This window comes from Tachyglossus aculeatus, unplaced genomic scaffold (assembly GCF_015852505.1).
Source record: "Tachyglossus aculeatus isolate mTacAcu1 unplaced genomic scaffold, mTacAcu1.pri scaffold_116_arrow_ctg1, whole genome shotgun sequence".
NCBI classification, from domain to species: Eukaryota; Metazoa; Chordata; class Mammalia; order Monotremata; family Tachyglossidae; genus Tachyglossus; species Tachyglossus aculeatus.
In genome coordinates, this window is record NW_024044848.1 from 1328059 (window position 1) to 1337204 (window position 9146).

The 9146-nt window shown below is 46.7% G+C and overlaps 1 non-coding gene and 1 pseudogene across 1 annotated transcript; one reads left to right on the plus strand and one right to left on the minus strand.

Moving 5' to 3' along the window:
* The first annotated feature begins 1129 nt into the window (after positions 1–1129).
* LOC119922660 lies at positions 1130–2060 on the plus strand (annotated as a pseudogene).
* A 973-nt stretch (positions 2061–3033) lies between these two features.
* Positions 3034–3170, minus strand: LOC119922668. Its single transcript, XR_005448683.1, has one exon. It is a non-coding gene; the product is annotated as a small nucleolar RNA SNORA7 (small nucleolar RNA).
* Between the last annotated feature and the right edge of the window lie 5976 nt (positions 3171–9146).

The window sequence follows — 9146 nt, forward strand, 5'->3', positions numbered from 1 at the left end:
TGCCCAAGGTCACTCAGGAGACAAGTGGCAGAACTGGGATTAAAACCTAGGTCCTTCTAACTCCAAAGCCCATGTTCTATCCAATAGGTCACATTGCTTCTCATGTCTGCTGTTCTCCTTTCCCCTTAGACTATGAGACCCATCTGGAATACAGACTGTGTCCTGTATAATTATCCTGTATCTATGCCAGGGCTTAGCACCGTGTGTGGCACATAACTATTATTATTGCCATCATTATCATTATTATTAAGTCATGCAGGTTTCCTATCTGGTTGGTGTTAGATTTGCAACTCAAGCTAAATCTTTATGAGTCTTTTTAGAGATCTGGGAAATATTAGTCTTGAGTCCATTTCTGGAGCCATAAAGGCATTAATTAACTGGCAGTTAAGAGAACAGACAATTGGGACGTTTGTTATCTATGGAAAGGATGCTGATGTGAAGGCTACTGTATGCTGTCCCATTGACTGTATTTCACAATTCGTCCAGGAAGACCCTGATTTTGGATGCTTCCTAGCTGCCCCGTCTAGATGTTGAAGGATATCAGCAAGTCCTAGCATGAACAGCAAGGCTTGAAGCTGGAGTGGGTTATTTTTCATCAGCATTCAGCTCCAAATTGCACGTTTCTGGTAGGAAAGAGACCCAGGAGTCCCCTCCCTACTGCCTTGATTCAGAGAAGAAGGCAGGATAAAAATGAATGGGCTCCCACTCTAAATCCCATGATTTAGCACTTAGCTATATATGCATACATGTACATTTATAATTCAATTTATTTATATTGATGCCTGTTTACTTCTTTTGATGTATATATCTCTATAATTCTATTTATTTATAGTGATGCCTGTTTACTTGTTTTGATGTCTGTCTCCCCACTTCTGGACTGTAATCCCTATGTGGGCAGGGATTGTCTCTGTTCATTGCTGAATTGTGCTTTCCAAGCGCTTAGTACAGTGCTCTGCACACAGTAAGCGCTGAATAAATTCTACTGAAAGAATGAATTAATGAATGAAAGTGTTTTGAGCTCCTTTATGAAGCATCGTTTAATCATCTCAAGACAAACCTAACAAGGATCATCGTTCTCTTTACCAAATCTGCAGCTCTCACTTGTGTACTGAGTGCCTATCTCCAGTTGATGGAGAATGAAAACAATGTGACAGAATTCATTCTACTGGGACTCACACAGGACCCAAGTATGCAGGAAATTATCTCTGTTTTGTTTTTAATCATCTACATAGTCACCGTGGTTGGAAACCTGATCATTGTGGTAACCGTAGCTTCCAGTCAGACTCTGGACTCCTCCATGTATTTCTTTCTGGCTCACTTGTCGTTCATTGATGCCTGCTATTCCTCAGTCAACACACCTAAACTGATCATTGACTCCCTCTCTGAGAAGAAAATCATCTACTTCAAAGGCTGTATGACCCAGGCCTTTGGAGAGCATATTTTTGCTGGAGCTGAAATCATTCTCCTCACGGTGATGGCCTATGACCGTTATGTGGCGATATGTAAGCCGTTGCACTACACGACCATCATGAGCAGACATCTCTGTAGCTCACTGGTGGCCTTGGCCTGGGCCGGAGGCTTCCTTCACGCCACAATTCAAAATCTCTTCATGGCACATTTACCATTCTGTGGCCCCAATGTCATCGACCACTTTATGTGCGATTTATACCCCTTGCTGAAACTGGCCTGCTCTGATACTCACACCTTGAGCATGCTGGTTACTGCTAACAGTAGGTGGCATGTGCGTTTTAATCTTTAGCCTGTTGATGATTTTCTATGCCTTCATCTTGCACTCCCTGAAGACTCACAGTGCCGTGTGTAGACTCAAAGCTCTCTCTACCTGTGCCTCACATTTCACCGTTGTCATCCTCTTCTATATTCCGTGCACCTTTGAATATGTGCAGCACACAACTACCTTATCCATTTACAAGGCTGTTACAGTATTTTATACTATAATAACGCCCATGCTAAATCCCTTCATCTACACATTGAGAAACGCAGAGATGATAAATACCATTAGAAAGTCACTGAGAAAAACAGTGACTTTTGCCCTTGAATAAGTGGCAATTTAGGAAAAGGGTTATTAATGTAAATGAGGAAATCAGCTGCAGAATGTTCTCACCCGCTTTTTTGGAGAACACACACTGTACTGATCAAGGGAAACTTGGTCGATTATTTTAATCGATTTTAGGTCAGAGGCCATATGAACATCATTTCTTTGATCATTTGGATATCTTCTAGTTTTAGATGCTGTTTTACCACCATCCTCTGATTACTTGTCTTTCATTTATAGCCTTTCCTAATGCAAACATAGAGAATAAAGGGAAGGAGTGTCACTAAACGATGAGGAGGAGCCTGGTCTAAAGGAAAGAGCATAGGCCTGGAAGTCAGAGGAAGTGGATTCTAATCGCGGCTCTGCCAGTGGCTTGTTGTGTGACCTTGAGCAAATAACTTAAAGTCTCTGTTGCCTCATCTGTAAATTGGGGGTGAAATATCTCTTCTCCCTCCTACTTAGGCTGTGAACTCCATGTGATACAGGGACCGTGTCCTAGCTGATTAGCTTGTGTCCACCCCAGCACTTACTACAATAGCTGACTTGTAGTAAGCACTTAATAACAATAATAATGGACACTGCGAGAATTACTCTGACAAAGTATTCATTGAACATCAACCGAGTGCACTCCACTAAACGCAGTTCATTGTACTGTTTGGGATTGGAAAATGTAAAGAAGCCATGCCTTTCCTGCCCACTGGTAGCATACATTGTAATTCAATGAAAGATTCTTTTTAATTTGGGGGTGGTTTTACCCTATTATCTTGTGGATGTTGAGTTGTCTCCAACCCACAGAGACTCCATGGACATCTCTCTCCTAGATTGCCCCACCTCCATCTGCAATCGTTCTGGTAACATATCCAAAGAGCTTTCTTGGTAAAAATACAGAAGTGGTCTACCATTGCATCTTCCTCTCAGTAAATGATTCTCCACTCTCAACTCTCTCCCATGCCGCTGCTTCCCAATACAGGTGAGTTTTGATATGTAGCAGATTGTTTTCCACTCCTAGCCACTGCCCAAGCTAGGAATGGAATGGGTAGGCCTCTGTTTGACTCTCCCTCCCATAGTCGAGATTGGTAGAGTACTGGAAATTCTCCAGATGCGATCCTGAGAGGGTGCTTTACCCTATAGCTGTACTGATTAATGGGTGGGAGAAGGTTCTGAGATCACTCAATAGTATTTACTGAATGCTTACTGTGTGCAGAACACTGAATTAAGAACCTAGAAAATGACAGTACAAGAGAATGGGTTACATGATCCCTGCCCATGAGGACCTTAGAGTCTTTAAGGGGAGACAGACATTACATTTGTAGATGATGTCACTGAGGCATAGAGAAGTTAAGTGACTTGCCTAAGGTCACACAACAGACATATAACAGAGTGAAGATCAGGTCCTCTGATTCTCAGGCTTGAATTCTTTCTAGGGACCACTTTTCTAGGGAACCATTGTCAGCAAAATGCTGTGGATTAGCAATTAATTTGAAAATCAAGGTTATTTACCACTCTATACACAAAGAGGAATCTTCAACAGTGACGCAGACCTAAATACTGACCCTCAATTCTTTACATCCTTAAATGATGCAAAAATAGAAAAAGAAGTAGAAAACAGAATCAAGACCATTAAGGCTTCCTTTTAGAGAGTGGCAGCCTACATGACATCCAGATCCAAATGAATCTGAAGATAGATGGAGCAATGATAATTGGGTAATTATATTGCAAAAAAGAGAGAAACCGCATGGTCTACTGGAAAAACCATGGGGCTGGGAGTCAAAGGATCTGAGCTCTAATCCCACCCCTGTCCCTTGCCTGTTGTGTGATCTTGGTCAAAGCACTTAACTTTTCTGTGTGTCAGTTCCCTCAACTATAAATAGGTATTCAATGCCTGTTCTCCCAAGTACTTTGGCTGTGAATCCCATGTGGGACAGAGACTGTGTCTAATCTGATAAATGTCTATCTACCCCAGTGCTTAGAACAGCATTAGACACATAGTACATGCTTAACAAATACCATAACGAATAGATGCCACATCTAACTTCTAGAGAAGTTCCAAAAACCCTGCCTATAAACAATACTTAGTATGCAATGACTAGAGAGGTTCACAAATAACGTGGTCTTGGAAAACTGGCAATCCATCGGCATCAAAGTATCACACTCTCCCAAGCACTTACTACATTGCTCCTTATGTAAACCCTCGATAAATGCCACTAAGTGATTGATTGGCCAAAGCGACTCTGGTCCCTTTGTTTGTTTCACTTGGTGGGGCGTTGTAGGAAAATGGATGACCCAAGAAACCCAAACAGCTGCTCTTGGGTGAGCTGAAATAAGGTAACCATAAGTAGGGTGGGCAATAGAATCAATTAATCGATTGGTCAGAAGGAGAAATGCTTTCAAGATCAAGTGAAACAAAACCCCAAATGATGTGGCATAGTGTCTATCATCGGGGAGACAGCAGAAGCTGACAGATCAGCCTGGCATTCAGCAGTTACACATAAAGTCCTTGTGTTTCAACATCATTTCTACGAACTCTATTATGTTGTACTTTCCCAGCAGCGTGGCTTATTGGAAAGAGAATGGACATGGGAGTCAGAGGATGTGTGTTCTAATCCGGGCTATGCCACCTGTCAGCTGTGTGATTTGGGGCAAGACATTTAACTTCTCTGTGCCTCAATTACCTCATCTGTAAAATGGGGATTAAGACTGTGAGCCCCACGTCGGGCAACCTGATTACCTTGTATCTATGCCAGTGCTTAGAACAGTGTTTGGCACATAGTAAATGCTTAACAAATGCCACAATTGCTATTAACATTTAAGTGTTTAATTCAGTGCTTTGCACATAGTAAGTGCTTCATAAACGGCATTGATTCACTGGTTAAAACTGGGGATGAGAAATGCAATAGTGTAGCAAAGGGCCAGGGAGTCAGAAGACCTGTTTTCTAGTCCGAGCTCTGCTACTTGTCTGCTGCGTGACCTTGGGCAAGTTACTTGACTCCTCTGTGCCTCAGTTACCTCTCCTGTAAAAGGGGATTGAAGCTGTGGGCCCCATTTAGAACACGGACTCTGTCCAACCTGACCATCTTGTATCTACCCCAGTGCTTAGAACAGTGCCTGACTCATAGTAAGCACTTATCAAATATCCAAAAAGGGGGAAGGGAGCATCTTCATATGCCCACAGTGTGGAAGGAATTGTTAGTCACACTTATGTAGCCCAGTAAAAATCTCAATAGTGTCATCCTTAAATCAATCAATCAATCAATCAATTGTATTTATTGAGCGCTTACTGTGGGCAGAGCACTGTACTTAGCGTTTGGGAAGTACAAGTTGGCAACATATAGAGACAGTCCCTACCAAACAGTGGGCTCACAGTCTAAAAGGGGGAGACAGAGAACAAAACCAAACATTCTAACAAAATAAAATAAATAGAATAGATATGTACAAGTAAAATAATTAAATAAATGGAGTAATAAATATGTACAAACATATATACATATATTCAAGTGCTGTGGAGAAGGGAAGGAGGTAAGATGGGGGTGATGGAGAGGGGGACGAGGGGGAGAGGATGGAAGGGAAGGCCTCCTGGAGGAGGTGAGCTCTCACTAGGGCCTTGAAGGGAGGAACAGAGCTAGCTTGGAGGATGGGCAGAGGGAGGGCATTCCAGGCCCGGGGGATGTCGTGGGCCGGGGGTCGATGGCGGGACAGGCGAGAACGAGGCACGGTGAGGAGATTAGCGGCAGAGGAGCGGAGGTTGCAGGGTGGGCTGTAGAAGGAGAGAAGGGAGGTGAGGTAGAAGGGGACGAGGTGATGGAGAGCCTTGAAGCCGAGGGTGAGGAGCTTCTGCCTGATGCGCAGATTGATTGGTAGCCACTGGAGATTTTTGAGGAGGGGAGTAACATGCCCAGAGCGTTTCTGGACAAAGACAATCCGGGAAGCAGCATGAAGTACGGATTGAAGTGCGGAGAGACACGAGGATGGGAGATCAGAGATCAGAGATCAGAGCCCAGGCTCTGCAGGGCTCGGTCTAAACACCTACAACTAAAAATAGTATCAGTGTCTCTTATATACAAAGCCCTCTCGTACCGGTTAGTCCTCCCCATATTCCCAGGATGTATATCTTTTTGGGACAGTTCCGCAACCTTGTAGTGTAGCAGTTCTATGTCCTTGCTGTGGGTTGCTCAGGCGGAGGGAGGGGGTGAATTCACAGATAGGGCACTCTTCCCACACTCCACCCCTTCACCTCCACCTACGCCTAGAGCAATCTGGAGATGGGGACCACGATAGTTTTGGTGGAGGGCCTGCTCAAGTAACAACATCCTAGCACCAAAGCTGCACAGAGCACGATGCACCTGGCACAATTCACTGGGACCAATATCCCGCTCCTACACTCCCGCAGCTCCACAGCCATGAGACCCACCCGCAGTCTGTCACCATCTTTTGGTTCAGTGTTTGTATCTGAAGTCCGGCTTTGGTTAGGTGGAGTGCGGTGCGATTCGAATCTTGTTGTGCATCTGCCAGGGTTTGTCCTATCACTTTTGTGGCCTCCTCCACTTGCTCCGGCCAAGCTACTGAATCGACTAGATCCGTTGGAACGTCCCAGAGGAGGGTATGCTGTCCATGCCGCTCCCATCTGGACAGGTCGATATGATTACCAACGCTCAACCTTACTAAAGACATATTACTACAAACAAGCATTTAATTAGCACAGGCAGCATTAATATTATAATTAAGTGATCGTCGTTATGTTTATATGTTCTCCGCACACCCAACATAATTTCCCATTACCCAAATACCAGTAGTCTGCCTCCTCCACCCTGGTGATGGAAATCAGCCAACTGTTCGGTATGCTCTCACTTTCCCTGGGGTCATATGAGCAGAATCAATCCCTCTTTACTTGGATACATCCAGAAGGGGGAAAAGGCTCCCACTGATTCCTGTACTCATTCCACCATCCCAACTTCTCTCCCAGGGGACCACCCGCTTGCCATCCTGCACAATCCCTAATTCCCCTAGGGCTGTGGCTCACAGTGGCGGGTTGCCCACCGTGTGGCATACCCTCAGTTTACAGTAATGGTGCACCTGCCGAATAGTACCTGAATGGCCGACCATACAACAAAGGCTGGATACAGACGAGCCAGGCTGGGGGGCCACTGTGCTCGGCTTACTTTTTCCATTTGGGTGGTGAGATATAGTAGCAGTGCTAACTGAGTCTGGATGCCGGCATCCCATCAGGTGATGTTTCAGGCCCAGCGGGCCAGCTCCCCTGTAAGGACCCCCACCCACGTTTTCAGAGTTCCAGCTGACAGTACCATTCTTTCCCCGGCGTCCTGCAAAATTCCACTGAGAATTAGCTGCTGGATCTGGCTTTCATTTTGTATTTCAATTCAATCGTATTTAATGAGCGCTTACTGTGTGCAGAGCACTGTACTAAGCGCTTGGGAAGTACAAGTTGACAGAAACACACTCCTGTTGGATTAGAACTAGACTGCACTCTCCTTGAAAGCAGGGATTCTACTGTACTCTGCCGAGAGTTTTAATACCTACACTGGTTGACACTGTAATATAAACAAGTTAGAATATCCAGTCCATTTCCATTACCACTGTTGAGATTTGTTATAACATGTTACTGCAAAGGTTATGGGGCCGTCGGCAGATGACGGGTGTCTGCCGGCTGTCGGGGCCGTCCAGGGGTGGCCGACAGCCCTGGTCCCGCGCCGCGGACACCGACAGACAGACAGACAGACCGACAGGAACTCCTTGACGATTTAAAACTTGATTCTTGAAGAGACACAATGGCATACAGACGAGATGAAATGTGGTCTGATGGACGGTATGAGTATGAAAGACTTCCAAGAGAGCGACTACCTCCGCAAACTCACTCTGTGAACAGTGCCTGGCACATAGTAAGCGCTTAACAAGTACCACAGTTGTTGTCCGTTCCCGAGAGGCCCGCCCGCCATCACACAGCGCGGCCTTCCTGCTCCCGGAAGGATCCTCTCCTCAGAGCGCCGCCATAGACGCCCGGGACTCCGTTCCTGAGAGGCCCGCCCGACCGCCATCACACCGCGCGGCCTTGCTGCTCCCGGAAGGATCCTCTCCACAGAGCGCCGCCATAGACGCCCAGGACTCCGTTCCCGAGAGGCCCGCCTGCCCGCCCTCACACCGCGTGGCCCCCGCTGCTCCGGAAGTCTCCCCTCCTCAGAGCGCCCCCATAGACGCCCCCTGCTTCCACCCCCCCCCCGCACTTAAGGGACCTTCCTTAAAGTGCCCCCCATCCCCCCCTCTTCCCGGTCCGGCCCTGACTGACTCTCCTCCCCCCTTCCCCTGGGAAAAAGTCACTTGTTAGCACCAAGTTACATTAACGACAACCTCATTCGCACCTACTCAGCCCTCCCATGCTACTTGGCTGTTCGCTCCTCTCCCCAGGTATCTCTGCTCCCTGACCCCCCTTAACAGGCCCACCCTACTCTAGCACATAATAGTTGGTATCTGCTCTCTGTGACATCATTATCTGCCAATTTTATTATTGCCATAGCATATTAATTGTTTAACTACACCTTGTGATGTCATCGCCTACTTATATCATTGCTACTGTTTTATCGCTTCTGCATCTAAATTGTTAACCTCCCGCTGTACTGTCACTCGCCCTGCTGACCTCACCATGAACTTTCAATTCCCTTGCTCCCAACTGCCATTCCCATTACTCACCTTCCCCTTCCCCTCTCCCACCCAGCTTTTCCCTCCCTCTCACCCACCAAGACCACTCCCCTTCAACTCCTACCGAGGATCCCTCTATACCAGCGCCAGTCCTCCACTCCTCCTTCCCGGCCCCCTCCCTTCCCTTCTCCCCGCCCCCACCCCAGCCCAGTTCTCCTTTCCCATCGCCACCCCCCTTCCCACTCTCCCCGCCCAGGCCACCGCCAACTCATCCCAATCCAAATCCTCCCCACCCCTCGCACCCTTCCCCCTCCCTCCCCTCCCTCGACAGCTGCTGCCAAGTGTGGCCTCTGAAACTCCCGCTCCATTATAAGTAAGAACCCTTTCATCCTGGACCTATTCCTTTCCAGCTCTCTACTACTCCTCTCCCTAATTGAAACATGGC